At 39.5% G+C, this 25219-nt stretch overlaps 1 protein-coding gene and 1 long non-coding RNA gene across 8 annotated transcripts in view; both read left to right on the top strand.

Annotated features, from left to right (window-relative positions):
- Positions 1–25219, top strand: part of IDE (insulin degrading enzyme) — a 194136-nt gene that overhangs the window by 94899 nt on the left and 74018 nt on the right. The gene's annotated exons all lie outside the window — the stretch shown is intronic.
- On the top strand, positions 8666–12544 carry LOC122232065. The gene is made up of 3 exons (XR_006209392.1): positions 8666–8801; positions 12200–12399; positions 12508–12544. It is a non-coding gene; the product is annotated as an uncharacterized LOC122232065 (long non-coding RNA).

Raw genomic sequence — 25219 nt, 5'->3', positions numbered from 1 at the left:
TATCTAGAAAAATATTGCTGAGGCTGATGTTCAAGAGATTACTGCCTACGTTTTCTTGTAGGAGTTTTATGGTTTCAGGTCTCACATTTAGGTTCTTAACCTATTTCGAGTTTATTTTTGTGTATGGTGTAAGAATGTAGCCCACTTTCATTCTTTTGCATGTAGCTGTCCAGTTTTCTGAACACTATTTGTTGTAGAGGCTGTCTTTTCCCCACTGTATATTCTTGCTTCCTTTGTTATAGATTACTTGACCACATAAGCATGGGTTTATTTCTGGGCTCTCTATTCTGTTCCATTGATCTGTGTGTCTGTTTTGTGCTGGTACCATGCTATTTGGATTACAGTAGCTTTGTAGTATATCTTAAAATCCAGAATTGTGATAACCCCAGCTTTGTTCTTCTTTCTCAAGATTGCTTTGGCTGTTTGGGGTCTTTTGTGCTTCCATACAAATTTTAATATTATTTGTTCTGATTCTGTGAAAAATACCATTGATATTTTCATAGGGACTGCATCATTGAATTTATGGATTGTTTCTCTTTGTTATTTCATTATTAATGTTGCTGTGGCTAGGTCTTCCAGTACTATGTTGGATAAAAGAGGCAAGAGTGGACACCTTAGTCTTGTTCCTGCCCTTAGAAGAAACGCTTTCAGTTTTTCACCATTGTGTATGATGTTAACTGTGGGTTTTTCATATATGACCTTTATTATGTTGATGTATATTCCTGCTAAACCCACTTTGTTGAGAGTTTTTATCATAAACAGGTGTTGGATCTTTGTCAAATGCTTTTTCTGCATCTGTTGATTGCGGTGATTGTATGGTTTTTATTCTTTGCTTTGTTGATGTGTATCATGGTGATTGATTTGCAAATATCAAACCATCCTTGCATTCCTGGAATAAATCCCACTTGATCATGGTGAATGATCCTTTTAATGTATTGTTGAAAGCAATTTGCTAAAATTTTGTTGAAGATTTTTCATCTGTATACATCAGGGATATTGGCCTGTAAGTTGCTTTTTTTTTTTTTTTTGTAGTGTCTTTGGGTTTGGTATCAGGGTAACCTCTGGCTTCATAGAATGTATTTTGAGGCTTTTCTTTCTCTTCTATTCTTTGGAATAGTTTGAGGAGAATAGGTACTAACCTTTTTATTTTATTTTTAAGTTTATTTAGTGCACATATACGACTGGGGGAAGGACCGAGACGGAGGGAGAACCTCAAGGAGGCTCCCTGCTGTCAGAGCAGAGCCCAATGTAGGGCTTGATCTCACAAACTGTGATATCATGACCTGAGCCAAAATCAAGAGTCACTCAACCAACTGAGCCACCCAGGTGCCCCTTCTTTAAATGTTTGGTAGAATTCACCTGTGAATCCATCTGGTCCTGGACTTTTGTTTGCTGGGAGTCTTTTGATTACTGGTTCAGATTGATCACTAGTAACTGGTCTGTTCAGATTTTCTATTTCTTTCTGATTCAGTTTTGGAAGGTTGTATGTTTTTAGGAATCTGTCTGTTTCTTCTAGGTTGTCAGATTTGTTGGCATGTAATTTTTCATGGAATTCTTTCTAAATCCTTTATATTTCTGTGGTGTTGGTTGTTATTTCTTCCCTTTGTTTTTGGATTCTAGTCTTGGTTTTGCTGTTAGTTGTGGGTGCTGGGCCTGATCATCTTTAAATTTTCTACTACCTCCATGAATCTGAGACTTTGTTTTTAAAAACTCTAATTTCTTTTGGAACCACAAAAGGAATTTCACCTTGTTCTTAGTTGTGTCGTGGCTTCGAAAATAGGCAGTTTCTTGTAATCAGTTAAGGTCATGATACTAGTATAATTGAGTTTCTGACAGTAGAGATCATTTAATTGTTTTGTGAAATGATGTATAATAAAGAATATTCTTTTGATTGCTCATCTAATACATGTCAGTGTTTATAAGTCAGTTGGTGCTCTTAACAGTTTTAATTTTTTAAATAGTGTAGTTTCTTTTGTAGTGTAACAACAGTCTCAGTCAAGATAAGTTTATGAAGATGATAATACTGCTTATTGTGGAGCTTTTTGTCATAAAGGATCCAAATTCTTTTTTATTTTTATTTATTTATTTAAAAAAAATTTTTTTTTAACATTTATTTATTTTTGAGACAGAGAGAGAGACAGAGCATGAACAGGGGAGGGGCAGAGAGAGAGGGAGACACAGAATCTGAAACAGGCTCCAGGCCCTGAGCTGTCAGCACAGAGCCAGACGCGGGGCTCGAACTCACGGACCGTGAGATCATGACCTGAGCCGAAGTCGGACGCTTAATCGACCGAGCCACCCAGGCGCCCCAAGGATCCAAATTCTTGCAATAATAACTGGTTAAAAAATACCTAACGATTCAGTGACTAACAGAATGAACCTTGCAACTCATCATTTTTTTTCCCTTCTATCTGCAAAAGAAAATGGCTGTGGGGCAAACTTAAGTCATAATTGACTTTCTTAAGGAATGAGATTCTGAATTCAGTACTTGTGCTCTTTAATTTTTTTTTGGAAGAAAAAATAACTTATCACATATTCACTAGAAATCAAACATGCTGCCCCTTAAGGAAACTGAAATGAATTTATTTAATATATGCTTGATTTTTAAAATTAATTATTTTATTTATTTATTTATTATTATTATTATTTTTAACATTTATTCATTTTTGAGACAGAGAGAGACAGAGCATGAACGGGGGAGGGTCAGAGAGAGGGAGACACAGAATCTGAAACAGGCTCCAGGCTCTGAGCTGTCAGCACAGAGCCCGACGCGGGGCTCGAGCTCACGGACCGCGAGCTCATGACCTGAGCTGAAGTCGGCCGCTTAACTGACTGAGCCACCCAGGCGCCCCTAACATTAATTTTTAATATCAAAGTAATACAGGGAGGGTTTTAAGAGTCAAATAGTACTAAAAGGTTTATAGCAAAAAAAATAGTTCCCTACCCTTACTCCATCCTTACTTCCTGCTCCATAGAGGCAAGCACATTTGAGTCTTTAAGCTATTTATTTTGAAATTTATTTTAATATTTCCAAGTAATATACTGCTATTCCTTGATTTCTTAATTTTTGGAGTTGTCATGTTGACTTGCTTTTATAGTAGGTAAAGATGTAACTCTTTCCTTATCCTTCCTTCTTCCCCCATCTTACCGAAATAGTTGTGTCATATTTTTTTCTTAGAGACATTTTTTCTGGACACTTGCCCTCCCCACCCCAGCTGTAGTCTGGACTTGTTTTGCTCCAGGTCTGCTGCAAAGTGGTTGCCTGGAATTTCTCTTTACTTCTCTATTGGATCTATATCCTGGATCTCATATTTTGTTCTGTCTGGGTTTGTCCCTTCATTCAAGAGATACATGTCCTCCAGTAGCTTCTTGAGAAAGAACACATGAGAAATAACTTTTTCTTTTTAAGTTTATTTTATATATTTTTGAGAAAGAGAGCATTCCAGGCAGGCTCTGCACTGTCAGCACAGAGCCCAGTGCTGGGCTGGAACTCGTCAATCAGGAGATCATAACCTGAGCCGAAGTCAAGAGTTGGACACTTAACCAACTGAGCCACCCAGGCGCCCCAGGAGATAGCTTTTTAAACTTTTTAAAAGATCTTATAATGATTTCCTAAACAGAAAAGTATAGATCTGAGTTTTAGTGTGAATCTACACATTTGTAGAATAAGTCTACAGAATTGAGAGAGATGACCTACATGGCTTCCAATCTTCCATCCAGCTTTAGAATTCTAGGGTTCTGAATGCTTGAGAATTAAATGATTTTACAGATAATCCCGCAAATGGTTAAAGCCACAGACTTTCAAAGGGACTCTTTGTAGGACTTTGACAAAACAAACAAAAAAACACAAGACCTATGGCCTCTCTTTTCTTTCTTTCCTTTGTTCTTAATTGTGTCTAAAGATTTGCTTTTATGGAAGAAGTCTATTTGAAAATGAAGAGAAACATTAGCTGTTTTTTTCCTTCTTTCTTCAGTTGGTGAAAATTCCTATCTTCCCTTTTTCCCTTAGGCTACTCTGTTTTTGTGTGCTCTGCTGATGCCTAATACAAATCACCATGTATAAATCATTAGCCACCATCTGAAGAGGTTGGGAATATCATGCATCATGGAGTCCCAGGGTGACATTCGCAAGCTCAGAATCTGTCCTGGGAAGGACAGTCAGGATCAGTGAGCTTGACTCCTGGTTCGGAGTTTGTATTCCATCCTGCCATCCGGTGACAGAATGTCTTATTTGCTCTATAATTCTGTTCTCTTGGGAGCTAGCGTGATGTAGTGGAAAAGTCACTCTGTCTAGTGGTCAAAAGATTTGAGTTCAAGCCCTCTTTGGCACGGACTGGCTTTGTTATCTTGAATGGGTTACTTTGCATGGGCTTCTTTTTACTAGACATCAAATTAAGTAGCTTCAAAATCCCTGTTCTAGTAAGTTTTGATTTCTGAGCAACATTGGCTTCTACTAGTGTACAGTTCCTTTTCTTTCCTTGTGCTAAAATGTCAATACCTTCTCACTTTGTGTTGTTTTTATTGTAGAGTCTGGTCACCTCACCTGCAAAGCAGGTGTCTTTGGATCAGTAGGCTGAGATGTGGCATGCACATATTTTTGCAGTTGTCTTTTAAATGTGTGTCAACACTTAAAGATCCCGAGAGTTCAATTCCTTTAGGGAAAATGAGGAGACCTGGTGACACTTGGGCCCCCATTGCTGCCTGGCAGCACTTGGCCTGAGCTGAGATTTGCTTCCTCTGATGGGGCTAGTATTCCTTCTCATCACAATTCCACTTCTCTTGCTTTGCTCACTTATGTTACCTTTTTGGCCTTTTAAGCATTTAAATTTGTGACTCTTGCTATAAAGTGACTGGAGGAAATCAGTCTTATTAGTTTTTAGTCATACTGGAGGTTTTTGGTTGTAGTGGAAATGAGGAGGGGAAAAATATATATATATACACACACACACATATATATACACATATATGTATATATATATGTGTGTGTGTGTGTGTGTGTGTATGTATATAAATTGCTGTGAAGATACAGAAATGATTGTGTGATCAGGACTACCCCCTGCCTTGTTTATGGTTTTTAAAGAATTATCACATCATTTTATTTGATTCTTACAGCAACTGTACATGGTTAACAGAGACATAAAAATTCCCACAGCTCTTAAGAAGTTTAATTCAGACAGCTCTGCTGCCTCCAAATTCACCTTTGTCTGGAACCTAGGCGAGAGGATGGGATGAGAGTGGGTGGGTATAGAAGAGCATGTTAAATTTGCTTCTAGGAAAGTGAAAACTGTTGGCCTGAGCTAGGTGGACACGTGTAAGAGATGTAGCAGGTCACTTCTGCCGCCTTTGAGGTGTCTCTACAGATGCCCAACAAGAAGAGAGCAGGAAAGGAGAAAAATTAGTGTACAGTCTTTCAAGAAGATGATGAGTTTAACAGTGCGAGGAAGACTGAGAAGCAAGAAGACGGCATTATATGCATATACTTATTATATATGTACGTATGTGTATATATGTGTATATATGTATATATGTATTATATGTATGTATGTGTGTATATATATGTACATATACATATATTTTATATTACCTGTAGGTCAGGTCATATAAATAAGGCAGATGGGGACCCTCACACTGGGAAGATTCCATTCCTAAAAGCTGAATAGATAAGACTATCTGGCCAGTTAGATACATGGTTAAAACAGACTTTTTTTTTTAAGGTAAAATGAATATTTGTGCTTAAAACCAGCAGGCCAAACTAGTACTAACATTATCACGATTCAGCAAAATAGAAAACATCTTTCTGTGAATATTAGAGTAATGAATAAGCCAGGGGTTGTAGTAATGTATGTAATGTTTTATATATATATACATACACATGTGTATATACGTAAATGTTTTATATATATGCATATAATATGTGAATGCCACACATACATACACACACACACACATAATTTGTAACAGCTTTATTGATACTGAACAATTCATCCTCTTAAAGTACACCATTCAGGAGTGTGGTAGGGTCACACACACAAAAAAAATAATAAAGTATACCACTTGGTGGTTTTCACTATATTCAAAGATCTGTGCAGCTGTCACCACAAACAATTTTAAACATTTTCATCACCTCAGAAAGAAATCTTGTATCCCTTAGCAGGGACTCCCTATTTTCCTCTTTTTCCAGCCCCAAGCAACCATCTTTTTGTCTCTATGGATTTACATATTCTGGATATTTCATGTAAATAGAATGATACTGGGGCGTCTGGGTGGCTCAGTCAGTTAAATGTCCAGCTTCAGCTCAGGTCATGATCTCGTGGTTCATGAGTTTGAGCCCTGCGTCGGGCTCTGTGCTGACAGCTTGGAGCCTGGAGCCTGCTTCAGGTTCTGTGTCTCCCTCTCTCTCCGCCCCTCCCCAGCTTGCACTCCGTCTCTCTCTCAAAAATAAATAAACATTAAAAAAATTTTTTTAATAAAAAATTTAAAAAATAAATATAATGATACAGTATGTGTTCTTTGGTCTGCTTTTGCTTGGTATAGTGTTTTCAGAGTTTATGTTGTAGCATATACCAGTGCTTATTTGTCCGTATCTTAGGAAAACCTTTAATAAACATTTAGTTTTTTTCTAGCTTTGGCCTTCTAGTAGCATAGAATCCTGGCTCTAACATCTTCTCTAATGTAATGTAGAAATCCTTCTGCATTAGTTTTTTTTTTGAGGAGGGAGTGGGTAGGTGCAGATATATCTGGATACAGATATATTTTTATTAATTTAAAAAAACTTTAAATTTTGAACTAATTTAGACTTACAGAAAAGTTGCAAAAATAATACACTTACCTTATATATCATCATAGTATAATTATCAAGAATAAGAAAATAGTGTCTTTACCTTTGTAGTTAATAAATATCTTGAGGGAGATACTTTGGGACTATGCAAATCCTTTTTTACCTCAAACCTTTTAGCATCCACTTGTAGGTAGATCTTGTCTGTGCATTTATTATTGCACCTACTGATTATTTCCCTCTTTCCTTCTTTATTACTAATTGAAATTCTGTGAGGTAGAGTTTTTCTGTCTCGTTTATTTACTTGTTTGTAGCAATGCGGACTCACAGTATTTATTTTATTCTGTGGATTAAAATTCATTGCTGTCATTTTATCACTCAAAGTGTTCTAGCTTTGGTCATTAGGAGCTCCTTTGGGTGAGCCCCCATCTTTTTTAGAGAATATCTTTACTTTTGACATTATATGGTGTTTCAGGCTTAACTTGTATTTTCTTTGCCCTAGCTCTAGAGTAAACCACTTGATTCCTCTTATTGGAAAATGATGTTTAGGGACCGAGATCTGGGCCCTAGATGTACTCACTGTGACTGAGGTGTCATTGCTTTTAGTGGGCAGTGTAGCTACTCGTACACATACACATATTTATATTTCTGTATCTGTATATATTCACAGTCAGGAGTTTGTATTAATACTGCTGATTGAAATTTGGTACTACAAAATTTATTTGAGTCTTTTTCCTTTAAAACTTTTTTCTCTAACCATGAGTACACTGGATTTCATCACCCATAATTTATTTGATTGATTCTAACATACATACACATATTTATTTACTTATTTCTAATTTCATGATTGTTAACCTAAACCTCTGTAAGGAACACTTTTGATAACTAAATTATAACATTTATGTACAGTTCTTTTTGTCCTTAGCCTAGAAACTGTATCCATTCAGAATACTATTTTCCACAGTTAGGTTAGTTCATTTCTTTCTTAGCTCCTTTCGTATGATTATATTCGTTTATAATACAGTTAGGTTTGTTTGTTAGTGTTTTTGTTTTTGAGAGAGAAAGAGGCAGTGGGGGGAGAGGGGCAGAGGGGAGAGGGAGAGAGAATCTTAAGCAGGCTCCACACCCAGCACAGAGCCCAACATGGGGGCTCAGTCTCACGACCATGAGATTATGACCTGAGCTGACCTTAAGAATCGATGCTTAACCGACTGAGCCACCCAGGTGCCCCCTCAGTGTTTTTATTTTATTTTGCACACTCCTCATCCTGATTGATTTTAAATGTATAGTTCAGTGGTACTGAGTACATCACATTTTGGGGCAGCCATCACCACCATCCATCTCCAGAACTTTATTATTTTCCCAAACTGAAACTCTGTACCCAGCAAACAGTAACTCCCCAGTCTCCTCTCTCAGCCCCTGGCAACTATCGTTTTACTTTGTCTCTGAATCTGACTACTAAGGTACCACATATAAGTGGACTTTACAGTCTTTGTCCCCTTGTTATTGGCTTAGTGTAATGTCTTCATGGTTAATCCATATTGTAGCATGTATCAGAATTTCCTTTTTAAAGCTGAATAATATTCCAATGTATGTACCACATTTTGTTTTCATCCATCAAGAGATTCTTGGGCTGCTTCCGTCTTTTGGCTATTGTAAATAATGCTGCTGTTAATATGGTACAGATATCTGTTTGAGTCCTTTCATTTCTCGGGGCATATACCCAGAAGTGGAGTTGCTGGATTATATAGTAGTTTTAATTTTCTGAGACACTGCCATACTGTTTTCCATATTGCTGCAGCATTTTACATTCTAAAAGTGCACAAGGGTTTCATTTCTTCCACATTCTTTTTCTAATATATATATTTTTAAATTATTCTTTTAGGTAATCTCTACGCCCAGTGTGGGGCTCACACCCACAACCTTGAGATCAAGAGTCGCACACCTTACTGGCTCAGCCAGCCAAGCACTCCCATTTGTTCTACATTCTTGCCAATACTTAAATTCTGATAATAGTCATCCATTGGTAATTCTTTGTGGTTTTGATTTGCGTATCTCTAATGATGAGCGATGTTGTTACATATATTTTCTTTGGAGAAATGTTCATTTAACTCCTTTTGCCACCCCCCCTTTTAAGTTTATTCATTCTGAGAGAGAGAGAGAGAGAGAGAGAGAGAGGAAGGCAGCACAAGTGGGGGAGGGGCAGGGGGGGAGAAGAAAGAGAGAATCCCAAAGGGAGAGAGAGAGAGCATCCCAAGCTGTCAGCATCCACACTGTCAGCACAGAGCCCTGTGTAGGGCTCGAACTCACAAACTGTGAGACTGTGATCTGAGCTGAAACCAAGAGTCAGAAGCTCAACCGACTAAGCCACTCAGGTGCTCCCCCCACCTCTCTCTTTCTTTTAAGATTTTATTTTTTAGTAATCTCTACACCCAATGTGGGGCTCAAACCCACCACACTGAGCTCAAGAGTCCCACGATTCACCAACTGAGCCAGCCAGATGCCTCAACCTTTGCCCAGTTGTTGCATTATAGGAGTTCTTTGTATATTCTGGATATTAACTCTTATCAATATGATTTGCAAATATTTTTTTTTTTCCCATCCACAGGTTGCCTTTTGCTCTGTTGCTTATGGTTGGTACATTTTTTTTTTCCCGATGGCCATTTTTTTCTTTTATTGCCTGTGCTTTTGGTATATCCAAAGAATCATTGCCAGATCCAGTGTTGTGAAGCTCTGTGTTCTCTTCAGAGTTTTTAGTTTTATCTATGAGATCTTTAGTTTATATCTGTTTTTTTTAATGTTTATTTTTGAGAGACAGAGAGAGACAGAGCATGAATGGGGGAGGGGCAGAGAGGGAGGAAGACACCGAATCCGAAGCAGGCTCCAGGCTCTGAACTCACAGACCTTGATATCATGACCTGAGCCAAAGTCAGATGCTTAACTGACTGAGCCACCCAGGCACCCCTCTGTAGTTTATATCTTTAATTCATACCCTTGGAATTTTTTAATCAGAAAGTTAGAAGGCCTTGGGGCGCCTGGGTGGCTCAGTTGGTAAGACCTTAGACCCTTGATTTCGTGTTGGGTCATGATCTCATGGGTTTGTGAGTTTGAGCCCTGCTCCGGGCTCTGCAATGCTGGTGCAGAGCCTGTTTGGGATTCTCTCTCTCTCTGCCTCTCCCCTGCTCATGCTCTCTCTATCTCAAAAAAAAAAAAAAAGAGAAAGCCTTTCCCTATACCAAGGTTAAAGAAGAATTCCAGTGTTTTTTCTCCTAGTACTTAAACAGTTTCATTTTTTGTATTTAATTTCCTTATCCTTTGGCAATTTAATTTTGAGTGGTGTTAGATATGGATCTTTTATTTTTTTCCAAAGGCTACTCAGTGTTCCAAACACCATTTGTTAAAGAGTTTGTTTTTTTACCCACTTGAAATGCTACTTTTGTCAAATACTAAATTTCTGTATATATTTGGGCCTACTTCTGTTCTTTCTAGTCTTTGCTACTAATTTGTCTTTGTGATGAGCCAGTACCGTACTGTTTTCATAGAGACTTTATAGTATATTTTAATGTCTGGGAAGTCTAGTATCCCACTTAAAGTTATTCTTCTCAGTGTTTTCCTAGCTATTCTTCTTCTTCAGTGTTTATTTTTGAGAGAGAGAGAGAGAGACAGAGTGTGAACCAGGGAGGGGCAGAAAGGGAGACAGAATCTGAAGCAGGCTCAGGCTCTGAGCTGTCAGCATGAGCCAGATGTGGGGCTCAAACCCACGAACTGCAAGGTCATGATCTGAGCTGAAGTGGGGCACAACTGACTGAACCACCCAGACGCCCCTTATTATTATTATTTTTAATGTTTGTTTATTTTTGAGAGAGAGAGAGAACGGGGAGGGGGGGCAGAGAGAGAGGGAGACACAGAATCCGAAGCAGCTCTAGGCTCTGAGCTGTCAGCACAGGGCCCCATTCGGGGGCTTGAACCCACCAGCCGTGAGATCACGACCTGAGCTGAAGTCGGATGCTTACCTGACTGAGCCACCCAGGCGGTATTCTTAATATTTGTTTTCTGTATAAAGTTTAATGTTGGGGGACACCTGGGTGGCTCAGTGGGTTAAATGTCCAACTTCAGCCCAGGTCATGATCTCGCAGTTCGTGGGTTCAAGTCCTGCATCATGCTCTCTGCCATCAGCACAGAGCTGGTTGGGATCCTCTGTCTCCCTCTCTCTCTGCTCCTCCCACATGTATTCTCTCTCTCTCTCTAAAAAATAAATGAACATTAAAATTTTTTTAAAAAAGTTTACTATCAGGGCGCCTGGGTGGCTAAGTCAGTTAAGCATTAGACTCTTGGTTTCGGCTCAGGTCATGATCTCATTATTTGTGGGATCGAGCCCCTTGTTGGGCTCTGTGCTGACAGCAGGGGGCCTACTTGGGATTCTCTCTCTCTTTCCCTCTCTCTTCCCCTCCCTGAACTTGTGTGCTTTCTCTCTTTCTCTCAAAGTAAACATTAAAAAAATCTTTAAATAAATAAAATAAAGTTTAATATCAATTTGTCTAACTCCATAATACAGCATTTTGGTGTTTTGGGATTCTATATTAATTTTTGAACTATTATTGTCAGAACCTTGGGAATTTTTGACAGTATCACTGCAACTGATGGGCCCTGAGAGGGTAGAGTAGGGTCTCTGACTTCCTCTTGAACCAGCATTGTTTAGTTTTATGAATTATACTTCTGTAAGATTTTGGTAGAAAGAAATATTTCCTTTAAAAGAAATAGTTTGAGGTGCACCGGGGTGGCTCAGTCGGTTAAGTGTCTGACTTCAGCTCAGGTCATGATCTCTCACGGTTCGTGAGTTCAAGCCACGCATCAGGCTCTGGAGCCTGCTTCAGATTCTGTGTCTCCCTCTCTTTCTGCTCCTCTTCAGCTTGTTCTCTCTCTCTCTCTCCCTCTCTCTCTCTCTCTCTCTCCCCAAAAATAAATAAATAAACCTTAAAAAAAAAAAGTCTCAAATTCACACATTGCTTTAAAAAAAAAAGTTTGAAAACCACATCATGAATAGTATCCAAGCCTCTACTTGGATACTCAGTGGTAGGGTGCTTCTGACATGACCTAACTAGTGAAGACTTTTCTAATTGTTCGTTAGCTACTCAGGCATCAGTTGCTCTCCTTCCACCTTCCAGCATTAAACCCAGCCTTGCCTTGCTGAGGCAACACAAAGTGGCTTCACTCTTTGACCTACAAGTCTTGACTATTTAAGCATTCCTTTTATGGTTTGGTCTTAGTATTGTGGAAGAATCGTTCTGATACAGATCCTTTTGGGGGTGGATGGGGATATAGATAATTATTCTTTGGTTTGCATTGCTCTTGGGATTCTGGTGCCACAGTGCCTAGACTCTGCCATTTACTCTGTGACCTGTTACTTATTACATCCTTCTTCAGGCCTGTTTCCTCATCAGCAAATGGGGACAGTAATGGCACCTCCTGCACAGGCTTGTGGCGAGAATTAAATGAAGAAATGCATGTGTCTACCATATAGTTACATGTTCAGTAAATGCGGACAAACGCCACCACCACCACCACCATTGCTGTAAAGTGGAGAAGAAAGTGTTCTGTATTTATTTTTGGATGCAGTAGGACAGGTATTTCAAAGTTAGCCAGCTAGATGGGGCTTGGGAAGGGGAGTGAGGTTTTTTTCTTTTATTTTTTTTATTAAAAAAAAAATTTTTTTAATTTTATTTACTTTTTAGAGAGAGAGAGAGAGAGCGCGTGCACACACGAGTTGGGGAGGGGCAGAGAGAACAGGAGACACAGAATCCGAAGCAGGCTCCAGGCTCCGAGCTGTCAGCACACACAGCCCAACTCGAGGCTGGAACCCACCAACTATGAGATTGTGACCTGAGCTGAAGTCTGACGCTCAACCAGCTGAACCACCCACATGCCCCAGGGGGGTGAGTTTTCTTAAGTCAAAGTCTGTATTGAAATAAATAAACAAATAACATCTGTGGTTTAAAAAAAAAAAAGTGGGGTGCCTTGGTAGCTCAGTCAGTTGAGCATCTGACTCTTCATTTCATCTCAGGTCATGATCTCACTGGTAGTGAGTTCAAGCCCGGAGCAGAGCCTGCTTAGGATTCTCTCTCTGTCCCTCCCCCGCATACATGCATACACATTCATATTCTCTCTCTCTCTCTCTCTCAAAATAAATAAAACTTTAAAACATTTGTTAAAAATTAAAATGAAAAAATGAGACAGTCTAGGCTGTTACTTTCTAAATTCCCTGAAATTCTTAACCTAGGTGTAGAAAGAAAGAAAATGAAGCCTCAGATTGACAGCAACATTAGGCCAGACCACATTAGGTCAGCAATTGAGTGAAAAGTAGATTCTGGAATTAGGCTGTGGGTTCTGTTCCGTTGTCTGCTTAAAGCCTTCACCTCTCATCACAAACCGTTTTAAATATTCTTTTGGAAATTGTTCCAGTTGTGAGCCAACAAACTAGTTTCTTAAGGGAACTAATTTGTCAGCAATGACAATGAATGGATATGGGGTCCAGATTTTTTCCTTATTAATTAGTCCTGTTATACTGTGATGTAGCTGTTCCAAGTAACAACAAAAAGTTCACTTTGGGTTATATACTTAGTAAACACAGCCTAGCACATTCAAGATCATTAAGTTTTATCTTTTCAAGGATCCTTCCTGTACTGTTCTGAAAAGTACAAATAATGAAGATCAGCTAATAGTCTACTATCTATAGCTAACCATACTCAACAATTCTGTGAGTATCCTTTCAGAGTGTAATCTCGGTACAGAAGATACATTTTTTAATTTGGTAGAAGTAAAGAGCATGGTGCCTTGGTGTCTAAAGACTTGGGTTTGAATCCTAGTTCTTTGATGCCTGTGTGGCCCTAACCAAATTACTTTTATGAGGTTTAATTTCCCCCTTCAGGAAAAATGGGCATAGGATGATAGATCCTGAGATAACCTCTGAGATATCGGGTTCATTGAGAGTATAATCCCTATAAAGAGCGTGTGCTGTGTAAAATGCTAACTGAGCATTTAGTAAGGATCTGTCTCTGTGCCCTTGCTATGCTCCTTTTTTTTTTTTTTAATTTTTTTAATGTTTTTATTTATTTTTGAGACAGAGAGAGATGGAGCATGAGCAGGGGAGGGGGAGAGAGAGAGGGAGACACAGAATCCGAAGCAGGCTCCAGGCTCTGAGCTGTCAGCACAGAGCCCGACGCGGGGCTCGAACTCACAGACTGTGAGATCATGACCTGAGCCAAAGTCGGACACTCAACCGACTGAGCCACCCAGGCGCCCCGCTATGCTCCTTTTTTGAGGCAGATCCCTTTATTTATGCACAAGATTGCTTACTCAGAGGGTTTCTGCAAACCTTTCCTCTCTCTCCTTCCTTATCAGTTTTTCCCTGTCTTTAATCCTTTTCTGGTTTAGATTTTTATTTTTTTATTTAAAAATTTTTTCTTAATACTTATTTTTTGAGAGAGAGAGACTGCGCGAGCAGGGAAGGGGCAGAGAGAAGGAGACACAGAATCCAAAGTAGGCTCCAGACTCCAAGCTATCAGCACAGAGCCTGATGCAGGGCTTGAACCCATGAACTGTGAGATCATGACCTGAGCCAAAGTCGGATGCTCAACTGACAGCCACCCAGGTGGCCCCTGGTTTAGATTTTTAAAATAAACCAGTAGATGGGAGTTTAATACAGATAGCTTTCTTTGTTTTGATGAGGTTATCTCCTGGTTTAATTTTTTTTTAAATTTTTTTTTTTTTACGTTTATTTATTTTTGAAACAGAGACAGAGCATGAACGGGGGAGGGGCAGAGAGAGAGGGAGACACAGAATCGGAAGCAGACTCCAGGCTCCGAGCCATCAGCCCAGAGCCCAACGCAGGGCTCGAACTCACGGACCGCAAGATCGTGACCTGAGCTGAAGTCGGACGCTCAACCGACCACCCAGGCGCCCCTCTCCTGGTTTTATTTTAAGTGGATTAAATTGGTCTCAGTGATTCTCATCCATTATTTTTGGATGACAATGTTAGAACTATAAACTAGGGTCTTCTACCTTTTACCCTACTGACATTTTGGACCAGATAATTCTTTGTTGTGTGGTAGGGACTGTTCTGTGCATTGTAACATGCTTAGCAGCATCCCTGGCCTCTACTCCCTGGTTACCAGTTTGACCTTTTAGTTGCAGCAATTCAATTGTGACACATTGTCAAAGGTCCCACAAAATTGTCACCTGTTGAGAACCACTGACAAAAACAGTGGCTTGCCTATGGCATCTATAAAGGGATAATTATATACCTGTTTTTCTGATAATCTTATAAAGTACCATGCTATTACCAGCCTGTCCAGTGAATGTTTTTGACCTCTAGAGGTGACAACATACAGCTGGAATTTGCATGAGTATGTGATAAGAACGCTAGTAATAATATGGTGGTTGTTGAGCTGGTTCTATTTGCATCTCATCCCTGTGGGACCGTAGTAATGATGATTATAATATAAGGTTACATTTGTGGGTGCCTACTATGTACCAGACACTGTGCCTTGATGAAGTTTTTTTTTTCTTGATTTTTTTTATGCCTATTTTAGAGGAGAAATGCTGTAAAGGCTGTTCAAGTCTGATGAAATTTTTGTTACCTCTGTCAGTTTAACAGACTCATATGAACACTGCACATGACTCTTGATTGGCAAGACTAGATGAGACCCCTCTGCCTGGGTGGCTCGGTTGAATGTCTGATTCTTGATTTTGGCTCAGGTTGTTATCTCATGATTCGTGAGTTCAAGCCCCTCATCGGGCTCTGTGCTAATAGTACAGGAGGGCCTACTTGGGGTACTCTCCCTCTGTCTCTGTCTCTCTCTCTGTCTCTCTGTCTCACACACACACACGCGCACGCGCGCGTGTGTGTGTGTGTGTGCTCTCTCTCAAAATAAATAAACATTAAAAAGGATTAAAATAAAGAACCTAATTCAAATCCTGGGTTAGAAGTTGTTTGATGTAGGGGCGCTTGGGTGGCTCTGTTGGCGTGGCTCAGGTCATGATCTTGTGGTTCGTGAGTTTAAGCCCCACACCAGGCTTGCTGCTCAGCACAGAGCCTGATTTGGATCCTCTGTCCCTCTGTCTGTACCTCCCCTGCTCATGCTCTCTCTCAAAAATAAACAAAAAAGCTGTTTGATGTAAATGTTGAAAATTGTTGAGGGGAGAATTTAAAGTTTGATCATTTTGCTTTTATTTGGGTTGCATTTATTGTTGTCATTCTTGGTTGCTGTGCTTTATTTTTTATTATATATATATATATATTTGAGAGAGAGAGATGGAACACGAGTGGGGGAGGGGCAGAGAGAGAGGGAGACACCGAATCCGAAGCAGGCTCCAGGCTCTGAGCTGTCAGCACAGGGCCCAACATGGGGCTTAAACCCACCAACTGTGAGATCATGACCTGAGCCTAAGTTGGACACTAACTGACTGAGCCACCCAGGTGCCCCTGGGAGTGTTTTATTTTTATTTTTATTTATTTTTATTTATTTATTTATTTTTGGAGTGTTTTATTTTTAAATTCTGAGGTTTAAAGTAATTACTCAAAAAAAAATAAATAAAAATAATTACTCAAAACTGGTTTTCAAATCATACATAATGAGTAAAGACTTGAGTTAAAATATTTAACATCATAATTTATTATTGACTTGGTTAAATTGACTCATGCTGTACTTATATGGGCCTCCTATTTCTTGTGGCTAAGATGACATCAACAGAAATAATTGTCTCAGGACACACCTGAGAAGGGTTAGATAATCATGTTAATTGGACTATTGTTTCGTAGCCTTCCTGGTTTAGCACTTGTTAGATTTGGACAGCTACTTCTCAGGATCTTTGTGGTACCATTTCCAAGATGACATTTTTGTGCATGATAATTATAGCCTTGAGTAATTCATGTATCCCCTTCCTCCTTTATTTTACTGATTTGTGGTATTTTCAAAAATTCTATTAAAGAACTTAAAATATATCATAAGTGTTCAGGTTGATGACTTTTCACAAACTGAGTATATCTCTATAATCGGCGTGTGACCAGCATCCTAGAAGCCTCCCTCATACTTCCTTCTGATGATTGCTCCCTGCCCCCAAGGGTAACCAGTATCTTGATAAAAGTCTTGTTAGCTTGATTTTACCTGTTCTTGCACTTTATGTAAATGGAAGTATACAGTATTTGCATACAGCTTCTTTCATTCTGCCTTATGTTAGTGAGATTTATCCTCCTTGTGCCTTGTTCTAGGCTTTTCATTTTCACTGTTGCATACTATTCCATTGCGTGAATATATCACAGTCTATCTTTTCACTGTTAATTGACATTTGATCATTTCTAGTTTGGGCTATTATGAATAGTATTGCTATGAACATATAAATGCATTCGTTTCAGATATATATCTAATGTATGAATTGTTATGTCATACTGTCTGCTTTAATATAGACTGCCAGGTTTTAAAAAATGGTTTTACCAGTTTGCATTCTCACTACCAGTGTGTGAGAGTTTGGGTTACCCTATAACTTCTCTATCACTTGGTGTTTTCCATCGTTTTCATTTTAGCCATTCTGGTGGGTATGTAGTGATAGCTCAGAAAATGTCCTGTGGCAAAAATCAGCTGTGGATTTGGGGCATCTTGGGCCTTTAATCTGTCACACCAAACTCGTGCATCCCCCAAAGCCTCTATTTATCTTCTCTGAGTAGAGTTCTTCTGCTTGGGCCTAGTGTGATCTTCAGTCTACATTCAGAATTGGCAAATAGCCCCAGAGAAGAAGACAGGTGATGATCATCAGCTCATCTCAGAGGGCTCTCCCATCTGGGATTTGTACTTCATCCAATTCTCATTTCTTCCACAACTCTCCAACATCTTTGAAAATACGATTTTGTAATTTATCATGGCTTTTTCTATTTATTGAAGGTGAATCTGGTTATGACCTGTTATTATCCTATCCAAAAATGGAAGCTGTTAGTATATTCTTGGGGTTTTCTATTGACATAGGGAGGAAAAGTTTTCCTCTACCATCAAAGGTTCTTTCGGCTGGTCTAAGAATTAAATTGACATGAGAAAATCCAGTTTAATTTTGTGAGTTCTGCATCCTGCATGGATGAGAGGTTCAAAGACAGAAAGGTAAAATGAGGTATATATGCCATCCTCAGCTAGGGAATGGAATAGGGTCTGGGGCCTTAAAGAGGAGGAGGGAAGTTCACAGGACAGGAGAAAGAACAGATATTTTATAATTAGATGTTTGCCCCCTATATATATGAGTCACTCAGATAAAATTTATCTCTGATAATAACTCTACTTCTGGGAAGGAACTCCAATTTAGATTCTTGTAGGTACATGAGGGGCCAAAGTTTCTCTTGAGCCTTCAGCTCAAAATAGTCCACATGCCAAAGTGGCACATTTTGGGGAGACTTGCTCTGAACCCCTTCATACATAGTCGTGTCATCTATGAATAATGTTGTTTTTCCCCTTTATCATCTTTATGTGTTTTCTTTTTCTTGCATTATTGGACTGGTCAGAATTGGTAGTCCATTGTTGAATAGAAGAGGATAGTGACCTCCTGTTTGTGAGGAAGGGGGTTGGGGGTATCTGCATTATGTTACCACTGAGTATGATAATTGCTGTAGTTTTTGTGGATATTTTTTCAGATGAGGGAATTTTCTCCCTCCTATTTCTAGTTTGCAGACTTTTTTTAGTTTTAATTTTTAAATTTATTTTAGAGAGAGAGTGTGTGCAAGCAGGGAGAGGGGCAGAGGGAGAGAGAAAGAATCCTAAGCAGGGACTTCATCCCACGGCCTTGGGATCATGACCTGAGCTGAAATCAAGAGTTGGATACACAACCAACTGAGCCACCTGGGTACCCCATTTTGCAGACTTTTTAAAAAAGACACGTTGTTGAATTTTGTTAAATGCTTTTTCTGCATCTACCAAGATGATTATGATTTTTCTCCTTTTTTCCATTCCCGTGGCTTAATGTATGCTTCTGAAAAATAAATTAGCTTTAACCCCACCGTATCTACTGTAGTAACTATTATCATATCTCCTTTCATGCTTGAGACAATTATACACACTCTTCTTTCTCTTTAAACCTGCTATACATTTAATCCTGCCATACCTTTTCCTATTTATTTTTTATTACCAAAGTATCATGAGGTAATATGGTTCTCAGTACAGGGACTCCTTTGGCAGATTAGAAGCATTCTTCCAGGCTCCTTCCACTATCTATCTCTGTTTTCTATGGGGAGAAAAAAGTAAAAGAACTGAAGACTCTCCTGGGAGCATTTATTTTGACCTATTTTAATTTTTGTTTCCTTGTTTTTGTTATTTGGGATTGTAAGGGAGGGGAATGGGGTCAGGGCAAGGCTGTGGGGGTGGTAATTGGGAACTGAGGAAGAAAGCCAGATATATGTTTCCTTAAGTACCACCTTCAGCTCCTCCTTCCCACGCTTCCTCTTTCTATAGTTCCAGCTGTGCCACAAATCAATTATGTAAATGCCCTTGGGCAAGTCACTTAATCACTGAGCTTTTGTTTCCTCTTCTGAGGTTGAGGAGGATGACCATCAACAGCGCTGTGGCCTGTCACTTAGGGAGACTGGGAAAATTAAATGACCACTTTATGCCACTTATGCCACTTTAAAAAATGAGAGTAATTGCTAGTTTGGGTTTTGTACTGTGGCATCTTAAATTTTTTGACAGCCTAAAGGCTACCTATGGAAGAAGGAAGAAGGTGTGAGACACCCTAGTCCCCATACTACAACTGTAAGAAACCTGTAGTTAAGTAGCTATGGTAAGAGGTATAAAATGGAGGTTTTGTTCATTTGCTTCAACCTCCATAAAGCCTCTATAAAGTGTTCCATGTTAAGCTTGTGACTTTTAAAAAAATTTTTTCTTAATGTTTGTTTATTTATTTATTTAAAAAAATTTTTTTTTAATGTTTTATTTATTCTTGAGAGAGAGAGAGAGAGAGAGAGAGAGAGACAGAGCATGAGCGGGGGAGGAGCAGAGCGAGAGAGGGACACAGAATCCGAAGCAGGCTCCAGGCTCTGAGCGGTCAGCACAGAGCCCGATGCGGGGCTCGAACTCACAGACCATGAGATCATGACCTGAGCTGAAGTCGGATGCTCAACCGACTGAGCCACCCAGGCACCCCAATGTTTATTTATTTTTGAGAGAGAGAGACAGAGTGCAAGCTGGGGAGAGGTGGAGAGAGAGGGAGACACAATAATACCCCAAGCAGGCTCCAGGCTCTGAGCTATCAGCACAGAGCCCGACGCAGGGCTCAAACCCACGAACTGTGAGATCATGACCTGAGCCGAAGTCGGATGCTTAACCAACTGAGCCACCAAGGTGCTCCAAGTTTGTCACTTTTAAAATGAACAGCTATTGATATGGATGCATCAAAACTAAAAATTTGCAAAAGACTTATCTCTAAAATGATGCTGCTGTAGGATTCCTTTCAATTGCAACCACCCTTAATCCATTTAAGGGTTTATTTCTTCATAGCAAACTTCTTTCCAGAGGGCACAGAGTTAGAACAGATGACATTCTGCCTGGAACAAAGGCAAAGCGTCTCATCACAGGAAAATAAGATTTAATTGACAGGGTTTTAGTTTATACCCACCTTTATGATCTAGCTGGTATATGATTTAGGTATACTGGTCTCTATAACTGGAGAGCCATAGGTACATGCTTCCCTGAGATATGTTGTGATTTTTTAGGTCAAGTATCATGAATAGTATTTGAGAATATGTGGTCTTATATGGAAGCATCCTAGGGCTCATACCATCATTACTTTGATATTCTGTCTTACCTCTGCCCTTCTCAGGGAAGAAAGGATGTTTATGGTATAGTTTTGATTTCAGGCATTTTCTCTCTGGGTGCCTTCTCCCCATTGAGAAGCACCATAGGCAAGCTCCACTTCTGCTTATGATTTTAGGAGTGGGTGGATGGATTCCACAGAAGGGAGGTTTTGATTCATAATTTTGCTATTAGCCTGGTCACTCACCTGTTTGGTTTTATAGGTCATCCGTTTAGAAATTAGAAATAGATGAGGTCTAACTTTAAATATGTCTGGGGCTGTGCAAGTGGGTAGAGAGCAAAAGGCACAGTAAACATTTTCAATCTCCTGTTAAATAGGCTGTGAAACCCTTAAAGAGATATGAGAAAAAAGACTGCAAAAGGTCATTGGAGTAAAAGATTATTTGCATTAAAAATTTCTTCTTGGTATGGGAATTTGGAAATGACCTGTTTGGGAATTTGATTTTGCAAACATGCAGTTTAGGTCTTTACACGGCTAGATAAAAATCCATACTCTTTCAGGGGAAGTTCTGGTTGTAGTTCTTTAATACCAACTGCTTGTTTTTCTGCTCTGTGCCTGTTTTTTTCTCACTATGCATCCTTTGCTCAGGTGTGTCCTTTTATTTGGCATGCTTCCACTTACCTCCTCTCTTTTCCCTTCTCCCCTCCTAGATAGACTTGGGTGCCCATTTCTTGGCTCCCATAGTACCCCAGGAACAACCTTGTCACCACACTTTAAAGCTGTTGACCTGTTTTCTTATCACTAGTCTGGGTTCCTTCAGAAAGCCCTTGGGCTTTGGGGTACTGGTTGTTAGAGCTAACATACATGATGTAGTGTCTGCACCTAAATAGACCTCCTTAAATGTTCGTGTGGCTGTGGGGGAGCTGGGGTGGACACAGGACTGGAAGAGTTGAGTTTTAATTGTAACTTTTTGCTGTATGATCTTGGACAAGTGATTTAAGTTCCCTCAGCTTCAGTTTCCTTTTAAGTAAGATGAGGGGACTGGTCCACCTAGGGATCTTGTTCAAATGCCGATTCTGGCTCAGTGGGTCTCTGGTGGTTTCTGATGTTTTGCATTAACAAGCTCTCAGGAAGAACCAGTGCTGCTAGGCCATGAACTACAAAGGACTAGATAACATGTAATGGTTCTTCCAGCTTTTACCTATTGTGATTTTAGTCATTGTTTTAAATTCTGAGCAAAATTACAAAAGATGCTGTAGTTATTAAATCTCTCTCCAGTTTATTAGAATGCTGCACACTGACAATGTTGTGCCTTATGAAGTTTCCAATGTATGCTAATGTCAGTAAAATTGAAAGTAATTTTATTGCTCCTAAGATTTTGACTTAGGTTAAAAATACCAAGTGTCTGGGAAAGCATTTGAGTTAGCACTAGCCTGTCATCTGAAAGTCAGAATTACTCGTGAAGGCTTTATGCTAATGAGGGAGCTGGGATGTGATCTCATGAGTATAAATACAGAGACAGGCAAGCTGTTGATGAATTCATCATCAGAGGAGTTCCCGATCATTTCCTTCAGTTCTCCAGAAGGTGAGAATCAAATTGTTGTGGGACGTGCTGATAGATATGCTGTAGGAGTCCAGACTATGCCTACTGAATATGGGTTGCTGGGGATGGATCTTGTTTGAAAATGTTGCTACTGTTTCTTTTGGCTTTTACTTCCTCAAAAAGTCATGATATTTGATTGGGTAACAGTGCCAGCATAGAAATTTATAGTTGTCTTTGATCTCTTGTTCAAATGTCTAAAAGTAGTTGGAGTGGGGCGCCTGGGTGGCGCAGTCGGTTAAGAGTCCGACTTCAGCCAGGTCACGATCTCGCGGTCCGTGAGTTCGAGCCCCGCGTCAGGCTCTGGGCTGATGGCTCGGAGCCTGGAGCCTGTTTCCGATTCTGTGTCTCCCTCTCTCTCTGCCCCTCCCCCGTTCATGCTCTGTCTCTCTCTGTCCCAAAAATAAAATAAAAAAAAAAGTAAAAGTAGTTGGAGTAATTTTTATATTTGACCTAGAGAATAAATCCATCTCTTTGCTCTCAACCATACTAGGGATATCAATCAGGCATGGCTTCAGTATCTAGATAACTTCTGTACATGCCTGTGAGGAACTCGATGGTACATACTTTTTTCCTCAAAAAAAAAAAAAAAAAAAAAAAAAAAGGAAATCTGGACAAGGGAAATTGAGCCCTGAAAAAAGGTACAGAATGTAGCCTGTAGTCGAGGGTGGTTATCTTACTTCTGATGGATTTTTCACCTCCCACAGAAAAAGACAACTTGTCCTACCAAAGTGAGATGTATTTCATCTCCCCATCACAGCTGTGGGTTGGACAGACTTTTTAGAGCTCCATCATCATCATCATCACATTTTAGTCATATGTGGCCCTAGCTTCCCCTAGGTCAGACTAACTGGGGCGAACACTGGAGGGGAAGCTAGGTGAACACAATGGCAATGGAATCAATAAATAGCCTTTGGGTTTTGCTCCCACTTAGTGAAATCCCAAACCCTCCCTCCCTCTAGTAGATAGAGCCTTACGGGAGGGAGCAGAGGCTATTCTCTGTGGTGCACACTAAGCTTTCTTACTGTCTGCTGCTCTTCTTGGGAGTCTTAATGGAGGCTGTCTCATGCCTTATTTAATCTTAACCCAAATTAAAGTCTTCGAAATCAGCTCTGTACTAAGACGTTTGTTGCAGTTCAAACATATTGTCCTTTGGGAAGTACCTTAACCAGGATTATTATTCTCGTGTCCCTCTTTGAAGGCTTAGGTGGAACATTTTCTGTTACCTTGAGATTCTTTTAACCATAAAACACCTTTTATAATACTTAGCACTCAGATATTTTCATCTGTCTTTGACATAAGTGGCTTATGGCTAATGAAGTAGAAAAGAGTAGTTAATAATACTTTATAGTGTCCAGATTACTCTTAAAATTTCCAGTTAGTGACCTTATATCCCCAAAAATGTTAGTATTATTTTTATGCTTTGTTTTTCAAGAACTTTTTTTTTTTTACTGTAAATAAAGCAAGACTGTTAGCACTATCTGTGTAAAGTACTATGTGATTATTTTTATTATTTTTTAAAGTAATCTCTATACCCAACGTGGGGCTCAAACTTACAACCCTGAAATCAAGGGTTGGTAGGGGTGCCTGGGTGGCTCAGTCGGTTGAGCGTCCGACATCGGCTTGGGTCATGATCTTGCGATCCGTGGGTTCGAGCCCCGCATCGGGCTGTGTGCTGACAGCTCGGAGCCTGGAGCCTGCTTTGGATTTTGTGTCTCCCTCTCTCTCTGCCCCTCCCCACTCATGCTCGCGCGCTCTCTCTCTCTCTCTCTTTCTCTCTCTCTCTGTCAAAAGTAAATAAATGTTAAAAAAAAATTAAAATTAAAAAAAAAAAGTTGGTATGCTCTTCTGAGCCAGCCATAGTACCCAAGTACTATGTGATTTTTAACCAGTATTATACATTTAGTATGGCCTATAGTATTGATTTTTAAAATTTCAAATAGTCTTCTTAAAGGGAGATCTAGGGGACAATCTTAATAGGAACAAACCTCTTTGGTTTATCAATTGTTACCCAGAAGAATAGTTAGATAATTTCAGAGAGGAAGGTATTCTGCTAAAAGCAAACTGGATTTTTCCCTTCCTTAGTTTCCAGATATTTTAATGCACAAAAAAATTCTTGAAAATAATTGAATGCCTACTTATGCCCCTTCTGATTTACCTTTAAATCTGGATGTCTATCTGTCTTTAAGAAGCAGTCAGATCTACTTCTTTTGTCTTCCAGGTAAAAAGAAAATATGCTAGCATAGGGTCATTTTTCCTCTGTAGTCTCGGATGTTTGGGGCTTTACCTGATTAGTTTATTGGCCTACCGATAATAACAGGCTGATTTTTGTCTCTTAAATGATCCCCAACATAGACACAAATAGCATCTACTCTTAGTCTCAAAAACATGCATATTTCAGATTCTGGAAAATCCCTTCTACACTAATACCAAACACTCCCACAGAATTCTGTGTGCTAATAGCACATCCTGTAACTCAGCTTTCCTAGAGAGGGAAGGAGAGGACTATCAGAGGATGGGAAGTCCTTTGTAAGAGAACTTATCTTGCATTCTTGTTAAGATCACTGGACTGTTGTTGCTCTGGCATTCAATTCTTCACCATATTATAAAAATTACTTGGGTCCTTCCCACTTTTTGTTTGTAGTTTTGTTTTTTCTTTTGCTTTCTTTTTTTAAAAACATTTTTTATTGTTTATCTTAGAGCATGCGCTGCCAGTGGGGGAGGGGCAGAGAGAGAGAGGGAGATCCAGAATCAGAAGCAGGCTCCAGGCTCTAAGCTGTCAGCACAGAGCCTGATGCAGAGCTCTGACTCAAAAACCACAAGATCATGACCTGAGCTGAAGTTGGATGCTTAACCAACTGAGCCACCCGGGTGCCCCTTTTTTTCCATCTTCATAGTGAAGCCCAGATCTCTTATTTTGTAGAGGACTTTACAGGACTTTTTTTTCTCATTGCAGATTGCCCCCTGTGTTCTGAGCATGTGCATATCAGACCCATGAATTCTAGATCTGCCCTATCTTTGAATGTCATTAGGTTGAGCAATGTTTTTGGTTGATCCAGTAATAA

Source organism: Panthera tigris, chromosome D2 (genome assembly GCF_018350195.1).
Source record: "Panthera tigris isolate Pti1 chromosome D2, P.tigris_Pti1_mat1.1, whole genome shotgun sequence".
Lineage (NCBI taxonomy): Eukaryota > Metazoa > Chordata > Mammalia > Carnivora > Felidae > Panthera > Panthera tigris.
Note: the sequence above shows the minus strand (reverse complement) of the source record. Positions and strands in the feature narration are given on the sequence as shown.